This window comes from Triticum dicoccoides, chromosome 2B (genome assembly GCF_002162155.2).
Source record: "Triticum dicoccoides isolate Atlit2015 ecotype Zavitan chromosome 2B, WEW_v2.0, whole genome shotgun sequence".
Taxonomy (NCBI): domain Eukaryota; kingdom Viridiplantae; phylum Streptophyta; class Magnoliopsida; order Poales; family Poaceae; genus Triticum; species Triticum dicoccoides.
Genome location: NC_041383.1, coordinates 372,698,385 through 372,720,867, shown reverse-complemented (window position 1 = coordinate 372,720,867; position 22,483 = coordinate 372,698,385).

Below are 22,483 nucleotides of genomic sequence, written 5' to 3'. Positions count from 1 at the left end.
GAGCACACGCTCACGAGCTCAAGCAAGCCCCACGCCCCCTCCTTGCAATGTCTCTGTTCCAGCCAACACCATGGTCATGATCTCTGAACTCTTGCACATGGCTGCCCCTTGCTGCACCCACAAATGCACTACACGTACACCCTTGCTTCCACACCCGCATGCGAGCACCGCCGCGCGGCCCCAAGGCACCCAGGCGAGCACCTGCTGCTTGTTGTTGAGCTCCATCGCGAGCACAGCCAAGGCCGGCCCTTGTTTATGTTGTTTTGTCAGGTTCGCTCAAGCTATAGGTTCAGATAGTGCTCTTACGTTAATTGTCCGTAAATCCAGTCTAGGTCCTACTGGTTATCCCAGCTCGCGGACACACAGGCGACCAGGGATCAAATCCCCACACGCACAACCTTTTTACACCAATTTTTGCTTCACCGAGATCAAGTTTTGCTCCTGTTTCAAAGTATGTCAAGTCATTCTTCAATACAACAAGTCAGTAGCCCGTTGTTTGTTCAGCCATGCATATTTCCAGGAGGTCCTGGGTTCAAATCCCAGGCGCCCCTCTTTTCCTCTGTTCTTTTATTTCTTTTGAATACACCCACAGCCACATGGGCCGAATCCTCATCTGGGCCGCTGCACCGTAATGCTTCGGGCCCGTGCATATTTTTTTCCCACTCTGTGTATTTTAGCTTTTTCCAATGCATTCTTATTTATTGAAATGCCACTGTTTAGCATTGTTAATAACTAAATGTGCATGAATCCAAATTAAACAAACTATATATGTAAAATGCTTAGATTCTCATGTAGTTTCACATGGGCCGGATCCTCATCTAGGCCGCTGCACGGTAATGCTTCGGGCCCGTGCATATTTTTTCCCACTCTGTGTATTTTAAGCTTTTTCCAATGCATTCTTATTTATTGAAATGCCGCTGTTTTGCATTGTTAATAACTAAATGTGCATGCATCCAAATTAAACAAACTATATATGTAAAATGCTTAGAATCTCATATAGTTTCACAACATTCAACTTTCATCCATGTCAAAATATTCAAAATTGTTGTTTGCATTAATTTGCATAATTGCCATGTTAAAATGGTTTATTTTATAACTAAATAACCGTAGCTCCTAATTTAATAAACTTTATATGTAAATGGGGTAGAAAAATGCATAGATTAACATGGTGCACCTTATTTTTTATGTTTAACAAATCTAAAATATGGTTTAGGCAGAACAGTACCAAATTCAAGATATGCAGATGGGGATTTTCCGGAATTGTTGTTTGTTATTTCCGACCTCATTTAAATTGCCTAGATAGGTAGTTTGTTGTGATTCACCTCTTGCCATGTTAACAACATTTAACTTTATCATGCATCATACTTGTTTGTGCATCATGTCATGTTTATGTGTTGTGTGTTTACCATGTTGTGTGCTTCTTCTCGATAGTTCCCATTTCGTTGCGATCGCGAGGATTCGTTCGTCTACGCTTGGTTCATCTTCGTGGCTTCTTCTTCCTAGCGGGATTTCAGGCAAGATGATCGTCACCTTGGATCTCACTACTATCATTGCTATGCTAGTTGCTTCATTCTATCGCTATGCTGCGCTACCTATCTTTTGCTCTTCAAGCCTCCCAAATTGCCATGTCAGCCTCTAACCTTTTACACCCTTCCTAGCAAACCGTTGCTTGGCTAGGTTACTGCTTTGCTCAGCCCCTCTTATAGCATTGTTAGTTGCAGGTGAAGTTAAAGATTGCTCCATGATGGACAGGATTATGTTGGGATATCACAATATCTCTTATTTAATTAATGCATCTATATACTTGGTAAAGGGTGGAAGACTCAGCCTTATGCCTGGTGTTTTGTCCCACTCTTGCCGCCCTAGTTTCCGTCATACCGGTGTTATGTTCCTTGATTTTGTGTTCCTTATGCGGTTGGGTGATTTATGGGACCCCCTTGACAGTTCGCTTTGAATAAAACTCCTCCAGCAAGGCCCAACCTTGGTTTTACCATTTGCCTCACCACCACCTACTTTTCCCTTGGGAGTCGCGCTCTTAAGGGTCATCTTTATTTAGCCCCCCCCCCCCCGGGCCAATGCTTCTCTAAGTGTTGGTCCGAACCAGAGCCCTTTGTAGCGCCCCTCAGGGAAACTTGAGGTCTGGTTTTAGTTGTACGGATTGCTCATCCGGTGTTGCCCTGAGAACGATATATGTGCAGCTCCTATCGGGATGTCGGCGCATGGGGCGGTCTTGCTGGTCTTGTTTTACCATTGTCAAAATGTCTTGTAAACCAGGATTTTGAGACTGATCGGGTCTTCCTGGGAGAAGGATTATCCTTCGTTGACCGTGATAGCTTGTGATGGGCTAAGTTGGGACACCCCTACAGGGTATAAACTTTCGAGAGCCGTGCTCGCGGTTATGTGGCAGATGGGAATTTGTTAATGTCCGGTTGTAGATAACTTGACACCAGATACGAATTAAAATGCATCAACCGTGTGTGTAGCCGTGATGGTCTCTTTTTGGCGGAGTCCGGGAAGTGAACACGGTTTTTGGTTATCTTTGACGTAAGTAGGAGTTCAGGATCACCTCTTGATCATTGCTAGCTTCACGACCGCTCCGTTTGCTTCTCTTCTCGCTCTTATTTGCATATGTTAGCCACCATATATGCTTAGTCGCTACTGCAACCTCACCACTTTACCCCTTCCTTACCCATTAAGCTTTGCTAGTCTTGATACCCATGGTAATGGGATTGCTGAGTCCTCGTGGCTCATAGATTACTACAACAACAGTTGCAGGTACATGTTACGCGATGATCACGATGCGAGAGTGATGTTTGCTTGTTTTGGAGTTCTTATTCTGCTTCTTCTTCAATCAGGGGATAGGTTCCAGGTCGATAGCTTGGGCTAGCAGGGTTTGAGTTTCTGTTTGTGTTTCATCCATAGCCGGATGGTGCTCTTATGTAAGATGATGTTGTATTCGTGTGGCATTGTATGCCTTTTGTATATATCCCCATCTATTATGTAATGTTGAGGTAATGATATCCACCTTGCAAAAGCATATCAATATGCGGTTCTATCCTTGGTGGGACCTTCGAGTCTCTTTTGAATAGTATCGCATATTGGGCGTGACAGCCCGACAATGGAGCATGTGTTTTTGTCTTTAAGAGATAGTGGCGTGGGCTGGAGCATGCATCTATGGTGAGCAGAGGGAGTGAGACACAACGATTGTGCAAAAGAGATCAACCTATAAATGCATATGTATGGAGAGACATATATAGTGTGGGTGATAGGGAGCAAGACTGTGTGCGAAAAAGAAATGTTGACAGAGAAACTACAGATAGATACAGAGATGGAGATGCTAGCTAGAGGGACATCCGCTAGTTTGAGTGTTGGAGATGACCATCGGTTGGTTCAGAGGGTGAAGTTATGTGTGTGTGAGAGAAAGATAAAAAGAGGGCACTTGACTGCATGTAGAGAGAAACATATGTAGTGTGCGTGATAGGAAGCAAGAGTGAGGGCGAGAAACAAGGTTGATGGAGAAACAGATAAATAGAAAGATAAAGATGCTAGCTAGTGTGCGTTAGAGATAGGAGTCGAGTGGATCAGAAGGCTGAGTTATGTGTGTGGGTGTGAGAGAGATAGAGAGAGGGTGCATGTGAGTCACATACAAACAAATATCAGAGAGAAATGAGATCCCGAGAGACAGAGTTTTGTGTCTGTGAGAGAGAAAGATATTTCACAACGAGAGTGACAGCTAGAGAGACATATGAGGGAACGCAAGATATCTCTAGGGAGAGAGTGTGTGTGTGTGTGACATACAAGAGAACAATGGAGAAATATGAGACCCTCGGAGACAGAGTTTGTGTTTGTGTGTGAGAAACAGACATTTAAGAGGAAGAGTCGTAGGTTCTCATACCTAAGGAGCGAAATACATCTCCGTATGAGGGGTGTGCGAGTGGCACACAGGGGAATAGTAGAGAGAAATGAGACCCGGGGAGACAAAGTTTGTGTTTGTGTGAGAGAAAGAGATTCCACATGGAGAATCATAGTTAGAGACACATAGCAGGGAGCGAGATATACTTAGAGAGATAGAGTGATGAAGGTTGAGGGAGAGAGTACCATCAGTGTGTTACGAAGATAAAAGATCATTGTCGACATATAGGTAGCACGAGAGATACCCAAGAGACGATGAACACGTATAGGTCTAGAGAGATACTCCTATATAAGCATGAGTGATAGCTATATGAGACGAATATCTAGATTAAAGGCGATTCAAATATTTAAACTGGAGATCACAACATCGATAATATCATAACGCAAATTGGTGTATCAAACATGCATATTAATTTGAATTTGGGGACACGTGTAATGTTATATAGTTTATCAATATTGGTGATCCATAGATTCTTTAATTAGAAACAATGCATGGTTTATATGCAATTAATGTCTAAACGGGATTACACTATATGTTGCGTGTGTGAAACACATTGTCAGGACCCCGACTCAATGGCACACCGATCTAGCATGTAACACCTCATATCACTTTGCGGCCTCACGCACGGTATTCCCACGGGTGTCGCCTTACCAGGCCCGGGACCGTTTGCGCCTTTTGGCACACATATATGATAGTGTCGCTAGCATCCATATGACAAGGAGCTCGAGCTGACATGGCTAGTCGTGAACCCAAAGTGGCACTAACTTATAGGGACATGCATACATGACCCAACAACGAACGTGTCGGTCATCAGCGAGTGAATCCGGGCTCTAGCAACTGGGCTAGCAGAACTCCAGAGAATCTGGGCTATAGCAGGCTAACAGGACTCCGGTAGACACCGCGTGGCATTTCCCCGAAGGGACAGACACAGGATCGAAGAAGGACACATGTCGGCCAGCCTAAGTGTTCCGGAGCAGTAGCAAGCTACCATGGCTCAGTGGAAGCACTAGGAGACATTTCCCGGTAAGATAGGCTACCAAGGATAAACAACTAGATAGTCAGGTCCCACACATACCAAGCATTTCAATAACATACACACAATATGCTCGATATGTGCAAATACAACATGGCATCACAACATGACTCTACAACTCAAGTATTTTATTCAATAGGCTCCGTGGAGTCAGATATTACAAACATGGTCTCATGACCCAACATTCATAGCATACACGTCAAAGCACATGCGGAAGCTCAACATGTCTGAGTACAGACAACTATAAATGAAAAAGGTTGAGAAGCCTGACTATCTACTAGATCCTGCCGAGGGCACAAGATCATAGCTGAGGTAACAAGCTAAACATCGAAGTCCACATGGAACTACTAGTGAGACTGAAGTCTCTCTGTAAAAACTCAAAGTAGGCAAACATGAGTACAAATGTACCCAGCAAGACTTACATCAGAACTAACTACATATGCATCATTATCAACAAAGGGGTGGTGGGGTTTAACTCCAGCAAACCATCTTTGACCCAGTGGCTATCCTGAACTACGACTGGAAGCAACTCTTTTGAGGTGGCACGCACGAGTCCACACATTCACCATAACAATACACCACTATGGATCTGCTCACGTCTCCCTACGAGAACGCCATCCATAACACTCACGCTTATCTTGCCCATTTTAGAGTATCCACTTTCACTTGTCTATGAACTATATAGGCAACCCAGAAGTCCTTTTCCGCGAACACGACTATTCGAATAGATCATATTAACCCTGCAGGGGTGTACTAATTCACACATGCTCTCGCCACTTACCACCATGTACACGTCGTGTATCTCGGCAACCTTCAAGCGAAAGCCTGGCGAGGGAGTCGGCCACGACCTGACTAACCACACAAGTCTCTCATCCAGGTTTATCGCCTATTCGGGTTCCATCCGCAAGGAGATCCGGCCGGGGTGTCGCTCACAGCCCCAAACGATGTGAGCAGGGTTCCCAAGCCCACCATCCGGGTGCCACTTGGTACACCGTGCCACTGTGCCTAGTCTGTCCCCAAGCCCACCTGTACCGGGTGCCACTTGATAGACTACTAACACTACCTACAAACACCAGAAACTAGTTGCAACTCCTGGACAGAGATCATGTTGATTAATAAGTCGAGAGGGGTCGAGTTACCGGAACCCAATGTGTAGTAGTAACTGTTCATGGATCACAAACACAGAACTCAGTTCCTGAGGACGGTTTCAATGAGACAACCCACCATGTACTCCTACATGGCCTCTCATTGCTACCTTTACCAAATCGTGTTCACACACTTAGCTCACACACAGTAGGACATGTTCACACACCTCCAATTCATCCCTGATGAGTCAGACCTGACACAACTCTAAGCAATAGCAGGCATGACAAACAAACATGAATGAGTAGGCACATCAGGGCTCAAACAACTCCTACTCATGCTTGTGGGTTTCATCTATTTACCGTGGCAATGACAGGTCATGCAAAGGAAAGGGGTTCAACTACCGCAGCATGCAACAATTGAATTGTTGTTGTCCTAATGCAGTAAAAGAGAGCAGGAGCGAGAGAGTGGGATTGTATCAGAATGAACAAGGGGGTTTTGCTTGCATGGCACTTCTGAAGATAGTATAGTTCTTCATCGGTGTCATCGAACTCGGTGTCGGAACCACGTCTATCGAGATGGGACAAATACCGGCAACAGAGAGAGAACACAATCAATGTGATGCAACAATATGATGCATGATCATGACATGGCAATATGCTGTGATTTGGGCTAATGCAACAGCAAGTCATTTTGATTGGAGTGGAATTCAAAACTACATCAAATTCCAACTCCAAAACTATTATCAAAGTTGTCCTATTCATGTTTCATCCTAAACAGTGAAGTTAACTTGCTCGAACATGCATGACAATGCCATAAACAGATTCTCTGGATTTTTCTGATAATTTTTCATATATGAATTATTTCATTTGGAGTTACAGTTGAATTTATATGAATTTTAGAAGTTTTAGTTATTTTCTGGAATTTTACTACTTATTTCGAATTTGAATAAATCCAGAGAAGGATTTACTGCGTCAGCCTGGCGTCAGCGGTCAATTGACTCAGTCCAGGTGAAACCTGACCCGTGGGGCGCATTGGTCAGTGACCCATTAGTTAACAAAGGTGATTAGCATTAAAATTAGTCCTGATCTAAAATTTAGCAGGGGGTTGGCCCCACCCGTCATTGACCCACAAGGGGACAAATCTGGTCAAGGGGGGGTCAAACCCGCTGGCGGTAGTCGCCGGCGAGGCCCGACGCGGTGGCGTGGCTCGGAAAAGCCCCATAGGGCACCGTTGGATGCGCCGCTAGGTGCTCTGGAGAGCTGAAGCGATGGCGCATCGATCGTTGGCGGTGCTCGGGCCTGGGGTGGTCGGAGTTAGCGGCTACGACCTCGCTTGCGGCGGCCGGAGCTCGGGTGGGTTGCGGGTTCAGTGTTGCAGCTCGTAAATGAGCCAACTAAAATGCTGGGCAAGCTCTACGTGCGGCCACGAGCTCTTTGGACGCTGGCGCGTGACCAAATGGTCACCGGGGTGACGCCGGCATTGAGCTCGTGCGGCAGCGGGTTTCGGCCTTGACGGAAACAGCGGCTAGAGGACGCGCTGGAGTGAGGTGACAGGGGGGATAGAGGGAGAAGCTCACGGCGGGGCTAGCAGAGGCGACAGCGAGGTCGGGGAAGCGCCTCAGGTCCCGAATCGACGGTGAGGATCCACGGCAACCGGCAGGGGAAAACGACAGTGCTGGCGGCGTCCAGGGCCTTCAGGCGCCATGTGGCTCGATGAGGAGGAAGAGGGGCATGAGGCAAAGCTTCTTGGCGCGTCGGTGATGCGTGGGGTGGTCGGTGGCCGCGGCAGTGGTCGTCGGCGTCGACGAGCTCCGCACGGGAAGAGAGCAGAGGGGGATGGGAGAGAGAGCTGCGTGGAGGGGAGAGGCCAAAGGGAAACAGGGGACTGCGTGGCGTCCAAAGCGACGTCGAGGAGGCGGCGGGAAGCAGGAGGTGGCCGGGGCGTGTGGCCGCACGCGCGGTGCACACGCCTCTGTCCGTCTGTCCAGGGAGGAAGATGATAGGGGGGGGGGAGTGGCTGCTGGGCTGGGCTGGCTCTGGTGGGGTGGCTCTGGTAAGTCCAGGTGAGTCTCTATTCTTTTTTCCTTTTCTATTTCTGATATTTGTTTTGATTTGGTTTTCAAGCCAAATCATTTTATAACTTTTTGTAAATGTTTATGTGAGCTCAGAAAGCTAGTCCAAGGTCACATGCAAATTTACAAAAATATTTGAACTTTATTTCTCATATAGCAGAAATAAATCCAACCCAAATATATTATTGACTTAAATAAATCAAAGGCCCAAAATAAATATTTAAAAGTCTCCAAAAATATTGATTTGAATTTTATTCTTGCCAATATTGTTCAAGGCTTAACAGGAACATTTTCTTGTGCTCCTTTGATGAGATTTTAATGTTGACTATTTTTAAAAGGTTTTCTAAGGCTTTGGAAATTCCTCAATTCAAATTTCATTTGAATTTAGACATGATGCTCACATGAACCTAGCCTAGTGCAAAACCAGAAGCTAGGGATGTGACAACTCACCCCCACTAAACAAGAATCTCGTCCCGAGATTCAAGCGTAGGGCAAGATGGAAGGGGGAACGCAAACTAACACAATCTTCATGATCCCGATTGCACTTCGAAGAACGTTGATTCGATCACTATCTTTGTCTCGATATCTCTCCCTGAGAACTCCAACCAATCATGGCAATGAGAGGAAAGGGAAAACGCTAGATGGATCGATCTTCTCGAAGATCGAACAACTCAGAATCAACTCACGGAGTGAGACAGAGCAACATCTCTTGAGCTGAGACACGAAACATACATCTAGAGGGATGGAGTGAACAGATGATGAAGGTTCACTAGGTAGGAAACAATCCCACACTTAAGAGGGTGGTGAATGGTTGTCAACGTAGCGAGGATTTGACTTGCCATGATTCTATAACAGGGCATGTTGGAGGAGGTGACTCGTAGAATTAATACCTTAAGTGGAAAAAAGAATTACTTTTGATGCATGGATCATCGTAGCTCTCTAAACCAGCCTAGGGAAGTTCACCAACAATCGTTTGGCGGGGTGCAAAGGAATGGCATACCCAGACTAGAATGGATGATGTGGATTACCTTGTTTAAGACAACGCAAGGAATGATTTTGCTTGCGCGTGCTCTCAAGAACTTGAGTATTTCCATAATCATCAAGGTTTTACCAACATATGTATCAAGGATCCTGGCAACACAACATACTACCATGATGACTAGTGATGGACGATGCAGATGCAAAGGAAAATAACACCTTCTCAGATTTCACCTTCGCAAGGCCAAGGAAACAAAATCTGGATGATCGACCGAGAGACATTTAGCACTCCGCTTCTAATGTTCTCCTTGATGTGCTGGCATACCCATTTATTGAAATGGTTTGGTATCTGGAACATCAAGTAACAGGTCGGACTTCATAAGCTCAAGAATCCATAAGAAATAACTACGGAAGTAAATCCTGCAAAATCCTTATGGGGAGGAGGCCAACTTCTTCAATCAAGATACTACAATAATAGGTCTTCCGGCTGGGTGTGTTGGCTACGACATCCACTTTACCGGGTTACAACGAGACCAATATTATAGCTCTTGGGACATGTTCCAACCATCATATCTGCCTGAGATTCAGATCTGGTTGGTGTCAGGATATTCCAGACTCATCAAGTCCAGGAAGAAAAATGAAAGTTTGCAACACAAATCGACGAGACGGCGTTGCGAGATTCTCGGGGAATGAACGACGGTAGTAAGCTTCAAAACATGAGCTGGTTCTGCTAAACACATGTGAACACGCTGTCCGAGACAAGCATGACCACATAGTAGCCTTATAGTAAAACACTGCCAAGTTCACGTGGGGAACCATCATCGAGGATATCGAAGTCCTTGTATAAGCCCGGGTCTTAAGAAGGAACTTCTTCTCCTTGAACAACTCAATCAGTGGCTTGGTGTGCTAGGTGTCGGTGTCAAAACCGGCGGATCTCGGGTAGGAGGTCCCGATCTGTGCGTCTAAGGCTAATGGTAACATGAGGCAAGGGACACGATGTTTTACCCAGGTTTGAGCCCTCTCGATGGAGGTAAAACCCTACTTCCTGCTTGATTGATCTTGATGATATGAGTATTACAAGAGTTGATCTACCACGAGATCGTAGAGGCTAAACCCTAGAAGCTAGCCTATGATGATTATGGTTGTGTCTCTATGGACTAAACCCTCCGGTTTATATAGACACCAGAGGGGGCTAGGGTTTACACAGAGTCGGTTACAAAGAAGGAGATCTAACATCTGAATCGCCAAGCTTGTCTTCCACGCAAAGGAGAGTCCCATCCGGACACGGGACGAAGTCTTGAGTCTTGTATCTTCACGGTCCAACACTCCGGCCAAAGTGTATAGTCCGGCTGTCCGGATACCCCCTAATCCAGGACTCCCTCAGTAGCCCCTGAACCAGGCTTCAATGACGATGAGTCCAGCGCGTAGGTTGTCTTCGGCATTGCAAGGCGGGTTCCATCTCCGAATACTCCAACGCAGATCAAGGATTGTGTCCATCTTTGCGAGATAATTTCCGCACACCACCGTAGAGAGAATAACACTTCACAAATCTGATCTGCTGACAATTTTTTTTGTACGGTGTGCCCTTATGCCGTGGCCTAGCCCAACACAAAGTGGTTTTTTCTTGGCTTGCCTCGATACGCATTGCGAGGCGGTTTATTGGCACACCTTGCCAAAGTAGAGACCGTATTCCCCTTATCGCGAGATCCTCCATCAATACGGGCGCGTGCAACCCCACGACGCTTGTTGGCATGACTCCGTGTTTTTAGGTAAGTCCTAAGCGGTCATGTTGAGGATGCTTGATATTCACCCCCTTTATAGAGGGGCCGATGCCTATCCCTCTTTTCTACCACGCTTGCGCCTTTTCGCATCTCGAGTCCCAACACCCGAAGCCCAAGCTTAAGCACTTTGGATCGTCAATCATGTCTGGATCCAACCTTCAAGGCCAGTGGATGGCCTCCTCTGTCACAGAGGAGGACATTGAGAAGCTCACGGAGGTCAGATATCTGACCGCCGACATCAAGCACAGGCTTCCTGCTCCAGGGCAGGTCATCCCTACTCCCAAGCCCAACGAGAGCGTCGTATTTGTTTCTCACTTCCTCCGCGGCTTAGGCTTCACCCTTGATCCCTTTGTGAGAGGGCTCATGTTCTATTACGGGCTAGATTTTCATGATCTAGCTCCGGATACCATCCTCCACATCTCGTCGTTCATCATCATGTGCGAAGCCTTTCTCCACGTCACCCCGCACTTCGGCTTATGGCTCAAGACCTTCAATGTGAAGCCGAAGATGATTGAGGGGCGACACGCGGAGTGCAAAGGTGCTGTAATAAGCAGGAACGTTGACGCCCCATGGCCAAAGGGCTTCTTCCCGGAGGTGTCCGATCTATGGCAGCGGAGGTGGTTTAACGTCATGGCTCCCAGAGGCACAAAGTGGGTGGCTGCCCCCGACTTCCGTTCGGGCCCTCCACCTCAACTGGCATCATGGGCCAATGTGGGACTGGATTGGGGGCCGGCTAATGATGTACCAACATGGCAGAGCCGCATTCGGGAGCTTCTTGAGAGGGACATTACCCTTGTCAGTGTGATTCAGGTAATGCTAGTCCGACGGATCTTGCCGTGCAAACGCCGGCCTCTCTGGATGTGGGAGTTCAATCCGGAAGGTCCGCGGACTATTCTGCACTTCTTCGGCATGATGCTCGAAGGGATGTGTAAGTTATTCTTCGGACCACAAGTAAAGTGTCCGGACACCACCGAGGATGCGGGCCTAAGCTGCAACCGCCCAGATACCCGGGTAAGTAACCAGAAACCGAACATTTCGTTTATATTTATCATAACATTATTCTGAAAACCATTCGCGGCCAGGAATGGCTCAGCAAGGCGGCGAGAATCAGGTGTCCGGCGCCACTTCCCAAAGGCTCGCCTAGTCTTGCCATAGCCAAGATGCTTAGTCGTGTGCTAAGTCAAGTGCCCTCGGGGAAAGACGAAGGGAAGAACAGATAAGCAGAACTTCACACATTGCACATCCAAACCGGGGGAATTACTACCTCCACAAAGGAGGATAGTCGGGGAGGGGAATCTAAGGTCTCCTCCCCTCGCGGGAAGAAAAGGGCCGCCTCCGAAGACTTGGAGACGGAGGTGCCCAAACAAGGGAAGAAAACTTCACCAGGGGGGCCTGCCCCGAAGGGTGTCCTCACCGCGCCATGCCCGCAAACGGGCCAGCCCTCAGCCGAGCTGTAAGTTAATCGCAAATACAAAGCTACTGCTCCCTCCTCCAAGAACAATAACCAGGATCCCCCTTTTGCAGTCCGGCTAGCAGCTCTTCTCGACAGAGCTTGTCTTCGGGGGATCTCCTTCCGGAGATGATGGAGAGTGAAACCCCACCAGCCTCTCCGCCTCATGGGGCGGGCGACCCCGAGGTGTCGTCGCGGAGGAGTCCAGATTTGCCGAGGCCAGAAGCTAGTACTTCGGCCGCCCTAAGCCCGGAGCGTTCAGCTCCCATGGGGGGTGATAAGAAGGGTCCAGCACAGTTTGGCGACCGGCCGGATACACTGACAGGCCTTCTGGAGCAAGCTGCTCTCTTGGAGGATCACCGTTCATTGATGGGCACGGTGCTTGAGAAGATTGCATCTGCCACAAGCGGGTTGAATGAAGCTTTTACGAGCCTGCTCAGAGGCTTTGAGGTATGTAATGAAATACGTAATTTTTTGATTGTGGCGCATGCGCTAGGTGTGCTCCATATGGATAGTAGCCCCTGAGACTCTAGTTGCCAGCCCTAGGCGGCAAACAGAGGATCACATTGTTGAGTAATGATCGCACTGTATTTATGCGCAGGTGGCTAAGGATCCGGCAGTCGATCGGTCCGTTGAAGTCACCGAACTGAGGAGGCAGATTGGTGTTGTGGATGCTGATATCACACTTGTGAACGAGCGTCTTAACGAGTCACAAAGTATGTGCTCTGCTTTCCTTATTTCTTATAGGAAATATTAACAGGAGTATAATGTTAATGTAATATGCTTGGGCTGCAGGCGGAGCTGCTGCTGTGGAGGCCCTGAGGGCGGAACTTACCCTAGCCAAGGGACAAGCCCGGGCTAGCAATGCGGCTGCCCTAAAGGCGGCCGAAGAGTTGAGAGCCGAACAGGCTGCTCATCGCCGAAGCGAAGATAAAATAGCCGAAATGGCTGCGGAGCTGAAAAACTAGATGATCCCCCGCGCGTTGCTGCGGGAATTTGAAGTATTGTATATAAAGATGATTATGGAGTGAAAAATAATAAATAAAGAAAATAAATATAAATATGTTTATTGGAATAATTGATGGTATGATATAAATAAGCATCGCCTTTTTGCAGAGAAATATAAATACATGGCTAGCATGAAAACCTGAAACATGAACTTTGATGGGAATTCCAATAAAAACATGCCCAATCCCAGCCAGAAGCCCAATATTTCAGGAAAATAAAGACAAATCAAGGACCAACACATAAGCCCGAAGCCTAGCACGAGACCCCAGAAAAACAACTATCATGAATGCTTGTTCAGTTATCTGTAACAGGATTAGGGATAGTGAAAATCATTTGGTGAAAAATATGAAAACTTATACTTTGGAGCGTTAGATGATTAGTGGTGGGCTCAGATAGAAGCGGACGTTTCCCATGTACTTTGATGTGCTATACAGGCCATGATTTCTTGTCCGATATGATCCAACGTGAGAAGCCAATCTGACGATACATGATAGTGTCGGGTGGATATCAGGCACAGAATGTCGTGTGGGGAGCAATTTCGTTTTCAAAGAAACCATCTTAACAACACTTCTCTGTGGTAGGGTTCTTCTCAATCATAGAACTCAAGCTTCAACCAGATTTTCCAAGGCAGAGAGCCGGATAGTGGTGGAGGAAGCCAGGAAGATCAGCATGCTCAAGTGTGAGGAGTCGATGGACGTGAAGGGCAGTAGCCGAATGACCACCCTTGATGCTCTGGCCATCATGCTGCACCACCTAAATGGGACATCCATGGCCGTCGATAGTTGCGCCACCACTGGCCACTAACCCCGAGGATAGGGCGCGCACAACATCATGCAGCGGGTGTCGCTGGAGGTGTAACCCAACGTCCTCTTCCTCTTCTCTCCCCATCTTCCCCTTCCAGCTGCAGGCGCTGTTCCTAGCAAATATACATGACCACCAGCAAGATAGCATTCCCTAGAAAATGGGGAAAAAAAGAACCTACATATACGACAACTCACATCAGGCGAACACATATGCATCTCTTGCATACAAAAAAGCACACATGGATGCCTTCAGCGGAACAACGACACAGAGCGTGGAGATCTGGACAAATAAACAACCGGAGCGACCTCATCTTCGTGCTGCTACCTCGGCGTACGCATGGTTCAATCAGGTCCATCAAGTCAACCGACGTACATCGGGGCCGGCACCCAATTCAGAATCAAAGCTTCCACCCAAGCTAATTAAAAAAGGTTTAGATCCGAGGAGATAAACGCACAAAAGAACACCCGACCTCTTGCGGATGAGATGTTTTTGGAGGACGCCGATGGTGGCCCGCATGGTTCGCCGAGAGCTCAGGTCGGTGTCGAAGCGTATGGCTTGGGCCAACAACACCCCCGCTAGCAGCAGTCAACAGGCTCCACACCAGTGTTAGCACGCATGTCTCTCTAGCGGCGATAGCCTAGCAAGGCTTGGCCGAGGATGCCGCAGTATGGAGAGTGGCACAAATAAATAGGGGAGGAGAAGAAGCAGGTAGACCAAGGGGGAGATTTATTGATGGAAAGGAGATGAGCAGACCATCCAACGAAGAAGCAATAAGACGAAGGGGCAGCAGAGATTCGTTGCATCGTTTGCATGGAAAGATTATTTTGTGATGCATGCAAGAGAGCAAACTACCGAGGGGTAGCAGAATTATCTCTTTCCACTCTTTGTCCCCGAATTGTTATTATCTATGCAGTCCCTTCCTCTTATCTCGGCCTTGAAAACAAAACGATGATGTGGCGTCATGCATGTGTAGAATTGGTGATTTGGCTAGATTGATGAGGTGGATAGCTTGAATGTCAAGAGAAATAAGATAGTGGGGATGAACTATTTAGGTATTATAGATGCCGCCAACTGGTATGAGCTCCTTGAAAAAGAGAATCAGCCTAATTCGGCTGATCTGAAGAAGGCCGTTGATGTGGCCAAGGAGACGCGTTCTGAAATTAGGGATGCACGGGAGGAGCTACGACAGGCCGGAGAAATTGCGGCTGGAAACCCCTATTTGTTGCGGATGAAGTTCTTAGATCCCAAGTACGCTCCTCTGGATCGACGCTGGAGTCCTGCAGATGCGTATGCGGATCTGGCGAAGAGTACGGCTGATGCGGCCAAGTTTTTCGAGGATCAAAAACAAAATGAAGTGGAAAAGTTGTTCTGGTCGCAATTTAGTGCTCCAACGCGCCCGTTGCCATTGAGTGAGAGGATGGCTGCTTGGCCAAGCTCCATAGTTTGTCCGGTCCTGCAATGAGGTCTGTAATAGACCATCTATGGCCGAAGGGGCCGAAGCCGGACAATTATTTTGGTTTAGTGCAATGATAACCCACAAGTATAGGGGATCGCAACAGCTTTCGAGGGTAGAGTATTCAACCCAAATTTATTGATTCGACACAAGGGGAGCCAAAGAATATTCTTGAGTATTAGCAGTTGAGTTGTCAATTCAACCACACATGGATAACTTAGTATCTGCAGCAAAGTGTTTAGTAGCAAAAGTGGTATGATAATGAAGGTAACGGTAGCAAAAGTAAAGATAAATGTTTTTGGGTTTTTTGTATTAGTTGTAACAGTAGCAACGGAAAAGTAAATAAGCGAAGAACAATATATGAAAAGCTCGTAGGCAATGGATCAGTGATGGATAATTATGCCAGATGCGATTCCTCATGCAATAGTTATAACATAGGGTGATATAGAACTAGCTCCAGTTCATCAATGTAATGTAGGCATGTATTCCGTAAATAGTCATACGTGCTTATGGAAAAGAACTTGCATGACATCTTTTGTCCTACCCTCCCGTGGCAGCGGGGTCCTAGCGGAAACTAAGGGATATTAAGGTCTCCTTTTAATAGAGAACCGGAACAAAGCATTAGCACATAGTGAATACATGAACTCCTCAAACTACGGTCATCACCGAGAAGTGTCCCGATTATTGTCACTTCGGGGTTGTCGGATCATAACACATAATAGGTGACTATATACTTGATGAGGACATGACTACCTTGGATATGACCAAAAATATTGCATATATGCATATTTGTCAGGTGATTTCTAGTGTAAACTATTCAATAATCTATTTATGTTATCCAGAACAAAAATACTTCACACACTTTTGTGTTTTGTTTAATTGCAGGTGTATGGGACATTTGTACAATCCACATATGAAGATAAGGAAGAAAGAGATGTTTATTTGCTGTCCAAAAAGTTCTCTCACGTCACTTTTGGCCCAAGAGAAGATAGAGTCCAAGTCTCTCACGTTCTGGATTCAGATTCGGACTGCACAGACACACCTGACTCAAAACGCACACAAGTTTTTCATACGGACTCCGAATTGGGTGATTCTTTTTTTGTTGGAAACTAGATTTCGTGCACTTTCCAACCCAATTGGAATCACTTCAAATTCGTCCGGAGCGTTGAGTTGTGGACGAAACAATCTGATGCTGCAGCAGAATCCGAGTCAAACTACAAGTCCAAAGGTGTTACATCACCTCCACTTGGGCCCATTGGCCTTGTACGACCTAGATTTAGTTTTAGGATGCCTTGGGACGTCCTCCCACCTCCTTGGCCGCCACCCCTTGCTCTTATATAAGTAGATCCATCTAGTAGCTTTTCCTTGGGATTTGTTTAGTTAAAAGTTAGCCATTGCAACTTCGTGTACTTCGTTTGTGTCCAACGACCAGACCAAGACCGCTTACGGATCCCCACCTTTATCAATACTTCATATATATTCGCAATATTCAGATTGCTTTTATCATATTCTTGCTTGTTCTTCGATTGCTTGCAGGAATAGACCTTCGTGGTCAGGTTGATCGTGCTCCGGCGTGGTCAATAACCTCAGGAGATTGGTTTAGCGATTGCTAAGGCGCAACGTCGTGCACGTTTGTAGTCGGATCGTCAAAGTCGTCTCCACCAAATCGGTAGTATCATCTCATCGAAAGATCGGGACACCCCGCCTCTATCAAGTGGTATCAGTTTTCAGGTTGCTCGGTGAGAATTTCCAGTTTTTCTTAGATTAGATTTATTTTCTTACCTATTGTCCAAGAAAAAGCCACAAAAAAAAGTTAGATCTGTTCATCCTTTATCCAAGCCAGTCCGAGCCTTTGCAATTTTCTATTCATTGCTTGCATAGTTGAATTATCGGTTGCATCGTCGTGTCAGTTGCTGGTCTTAGTGTCTAGTTCCTTTAGAGTTTCGAGTTCTGTTCACATTAGTCACGCCGCCGCTGCATCATTATCCGTTCCGCTGTCCACCATCCCATCTATTAATTTCCACCACGTGCTATGCACTGTTCATTGTCATAATCATAGTTGAGGTCATTCACATCTTCGCCTGATCCAATCTGCATCTTATCTAGTTTGTCTTGGAAAGAGGGAGAAAAAAAAGATAGAGAAAAAAAGAGAAAAAAAGGAAAGAAAAAGAGAGAGAAGAAAAAAAAGCGTGAGAAAAAAAAAGAAAAAAAATTGGATCTATCTAGAATCAATCTCGTACCTGAATTCGGATTGGAATCTGTTTTGCGCACTGTTCAGTAAAACATGTGTATCTTCCTCATACGAAGTCCGTTTTGGCTCCGTGAGTACTCAAATTGAAGATAGCGACGAGCCGCATCTAAATAGTTGCAGAAGCTTATTCAATATTTGACACCTCAAAATCGGCTTCTAAATAGGTCTTTTTGCCCTCCGAAGTTCGTGAATATAGCTTGTTCCAATTTTTCAGGCCAGTTTTAGAATTCTTTGACTCCTCATATCAACTCGGAATTGAGTGATTCTTTTTGCATTGGAAAGCTTGAGTTAGTAGAATTCTTTGAAAGAATTTATCAGAAAATTGTCTCAAACTTTTCAAGAGGAAAGTTGGAGAGAGAGTTGTTGTATATCCTGCTTGGCAGTTGTTTTTCATCATTATCTTCACTGCCGTTGTGATCTTCACTTATATCTTGCTGTCAAGAGCTACTTAGTATCCTTCATTGATGCTAGTTGTGCTACGCCGTGACCTCATTAGTGTTCTAGGCTCGCTTCTCTAGTCCGGTCTAGCCTAGGACCAGCACAGTACCGTCGTTGAGCGTTTATTCAACATTGCATCTTTGAATTGATTATTGCTAATCTTTTGCTACCATATATAGCCAACCCAGCTCCACATATTTCTACACCGTGTATACGTACGCTCCCCTGGCAATCGCTTTACTCAATATTCGGAGTTACTTGACACCGCTGGTTGCCGATCACCGCCTGCTGCATGGTAAGAATTTGTAAGACATTGATATTTGCTTTACTGTGAGCGTTTTACCACCACATCCTAGTAGTTATAGGAACAATATTTTTGGGTTTTGTTTCTTGTTCTACTAATCATGACAGGATCCAGAGTCAATTCATGGGCTTTGTCGATCGCGGGAGACATGCCACCACCTTTGCAAATACCACAACCGTCACGAGAGGTGCACAAACATCCAAATGCACATGATCAGGTTAATGTATCTATACCACCATTTAATGGCCGTTTTAAACCTGCTTTATATATTGAATGGGAGTTCGACATAAAAAATATATTTGCTTCCCATAATTTCAATGAACATAAAAAGGTTAAGGTTGCGGTTGGTTCTTTCACTGGTTATGCTTTGGTTTGGTGGAGTGAATATTGTCGGTTACACCCTGATTATATACCTACTACTTGGAATGATTTGAAACTTGTCATGCGACATACTTTCGTCCCTGCTTATTATACTCGTGACATGATTAAGAAGTTGCAACACTTAAAACAAGGTAGTGAAACTGTAACAAAATATTATGATGATTTACAAACTACCTTGTTGCATTCCTCTTTAGAAGAAAGTGAAGATGATTTTATGGATGGATTTTGGGGAGGATTAAACAGTGATATTCAAGAGATACTAATTCATGAAGAGTGTTATCCTATGGACCATTTGTTTCATCTTGCTTGCAAAGCTGAACAGGAAATAAAACGACGTGTTGGCCACGAGGAGAACAAGCGCATGGTGCACATTCCAAGAGTTGATATGATTGTTCCTTCAACTACTAGGCATACTATGACAACCACATCCGTTGTTGTCAGGACTACATCACCTCCACCATGTGACACATCGCCCCCGAGAGTGGCTACATCATCTGAGTTGATCATAAGAGGTAATGACAAAGGTACTGATCTTCCATCTCTACATGAGAATGATGAATGCCTTGTCAATTTGAATGCACCATCTGATGAGCTACCCACTACTTTGATCACACCACCTATTTTAGAGGACTACGTTGATAATTTGACTTTGCCATGTGATCAAACAACTGAAATACCAACAATTTTGAGTGCACCCATTGAATTAACTATTGATGCAAAAGAACCAATGTTTAATCATTTTGATATGACCTCTAATCTTGGTGATGATTCTGTGTTGAATGACTTATTGCATGTTTGCTTATTTAAGCATGTTGTAGCATGTAAATTTGATGCCAGTAAGGTTTATTCACCAATGTTGGGATGGTTTAATGATGAACATTGTCAATCTTTTGAAATGAATAAGAGCTTCACTTATATGTGCAAACTGAGTTGCAATATTTTCATGCCTTCTACTTCTTGTGCTAATTTTTTGGCTTTAGATTTTATGAACTATGCAAGTTACTCATCTATTCATGTGTCATATATGCAAAAATCAAGGGAAGTAAAAATGGATGACATATACATATACAACATGTACACCTTGTCTCTTTTGTTAGCCACATTTCAGATTAAGCAACGCCGAGGACGGCTTTATTTTCAAGAAGGGGAGGATGATGAGGACATGACTACCTTGGATATGACCAAAAATATTGCATATATGCATATTTGTCAGGTGATTTCTAGTGTAAACTATTCAATAATCTATTTATGTTATCCAGAACAAAAATACTTCACACACTTTTGTGTTTTGTTTAATTGCAGGTGTATGGGACATTTGTACAATCCACATATTAAGATAAGGAAGAAAGAGATGTTTATTTGCTGTCCAAAAAGTTCTCTCACGTCACTTTTGGCCCAAGAGAAGATAGAGTCCAAGTCTCTCACGTTCTGGATTCAGATTCGGACTGCACAGACACACCTGACTCAAAACGCACACAAGTTTTTCATACGGACTCCGAATTGGGCGATTCTTTTTTTGTTGGAAACTAGATTTCGTGCACTTTCCAACCCAATTGGAATCACCTTCAAATTCGTCCGGAGCGTTGAGTTGTGGCGAAACAATCTGATGCTGCAGCAGAATCCGAGTCAAACTACAAGTCCAAAGGTGTTACATCACCTCCACTTGGGCCATTGGCCTTGTACGACCTAGATTTAGTTTTAGGATGCCTTGGGACGTCCTCCCACCTCCTTGGCCGCCACCCCTTGCTCTTATATAAGTAGATCCATCTAGTAGCTTTTCCTTGGGATTTGTTTAGTTAAAAGTTAGCCATTGCAACTTCTTGTACTTCGTTTGTGTCCAACGACCAGACCAAGACCGCTTACGGATCCCCACCTTTATCAATACTTCATATATATTCGCAATATTCAGATTGCTTTTATCATATTCTTGCTCGTTCTTCGATTGCTTGCAGGAATAGACCTTCGTGGTCAGGTTGATCGTGCTCCGGCGTGGTCAATAACCTCAGGAGATTGGTTTAGCGATTGCTAAGGCGCAACGTCGTGTACGTTTGTAGTTGGATCGTCAAAGTCGTCTCCACCAAATCGGTAGTATCATCTCATCGAAAGATCGGGACACCCCGCCTCTATCAATACTTGCAAGATAGGATCAAGAACACACATATATTCATGAAAACATAATAGGTTCAGATCTGAAATCATGGCACTCGGGCCCTAGTGACAAGCATTAAGCATAGCAAAGTCATAGCAACATCAATCTCAGAACATAGTGGATACTAGGGATCAAACCCTAACAAAACTAACTTGATTACATGGTAAATCCCATTCAACCCATCACCGTCCAGCAAGCCTACGATGGAATTACTCACGCACGGCGGTGAGCATCATGAAATTGGTGATGGAGGATGGTTGGTGATGACGACGGCGACGAATCCCCCTCTCCGGAGCCCCGAACGGACTCCAGATCAGCCCTCCCGAGAGAGATTAGGGCTTGGCGGCGGCTCCGTGTCGTGAAACGCGATGAAACTTTCTCTCTGATTTTTTTCTCCCCGAGACGGTATATATGGAGTTGGAGTTGAGGTCGGGAGGTGTCCAGGGGCCCACAAGATAGGAGGGCGCGCCCTGGGGGGTGCGCCCCCCTGTCTCGTGGACAGCCCGTGGGCCCCCTGGCCTTGATTCTTTCACCAAAAATTCTTATTAATTCTGAAAAGTGCCTCCATGGATTTCCAGGACATTCCGAGCACTTTTCTTTTCTACACATAAAATAACATCATGGCAGTTCTGTTGAAAACAGCGTCAGTTCGGGTTAGTTTCATTCAAATCATGCAAGTCAGAGTCCAAAACAAGGGCAAAAGTGTTTGGAAAAGTAGATACGTTGGAGACGTATCAACTCCCCCAAGCTTAAACCTTTGCTTGTCCTCAAGAAATTCAGTTGATAAACTGAAAGTGATAAAGAAAAACTTTTACAAACTCTGTTTGCTCTTGTTGTTGTAAACATGAAAAGCCAGCATTCAAGTTTCAGCAAATATTATGAACTAACCATACTAACAATAGCACATAGGTCTCACAATTACTCATAGCAATAGCATAATCAGCTAGCGAGCCATAATAATAAAACTTGGATGACAACACTTTCTCAAAATAATCATAACATGATATAACAAAATGGTATCTCGCTAGCCCTTTCTGAGACCGCAAAACATAAATGCAGAGCACCTTTAAAGATCAAGGACTGACTAAACATTGTAATTCATGGTAAAAGAGATCCAGTCAAGTCATACCCAATATAAACCAATAATAATGAATGCAAATGACAGTGTGCTCTCCAGCGGGTGCTTTTTAATAAGAAGAGTGATGACTCAACATAAAAGTAAATAGATAGGCCCTTCGTAGAGGGAAGCAGGGATTTGTAGAGGTGCCAGAGCTTGATTTTAAAATAGAGATTGAATAACATTTTGAGCGGCATACTTTCGTTGTCAACGCAACAACTATGAGATGGCTGTATCTTCCATACTTTATGCATTATAGGCAGTTC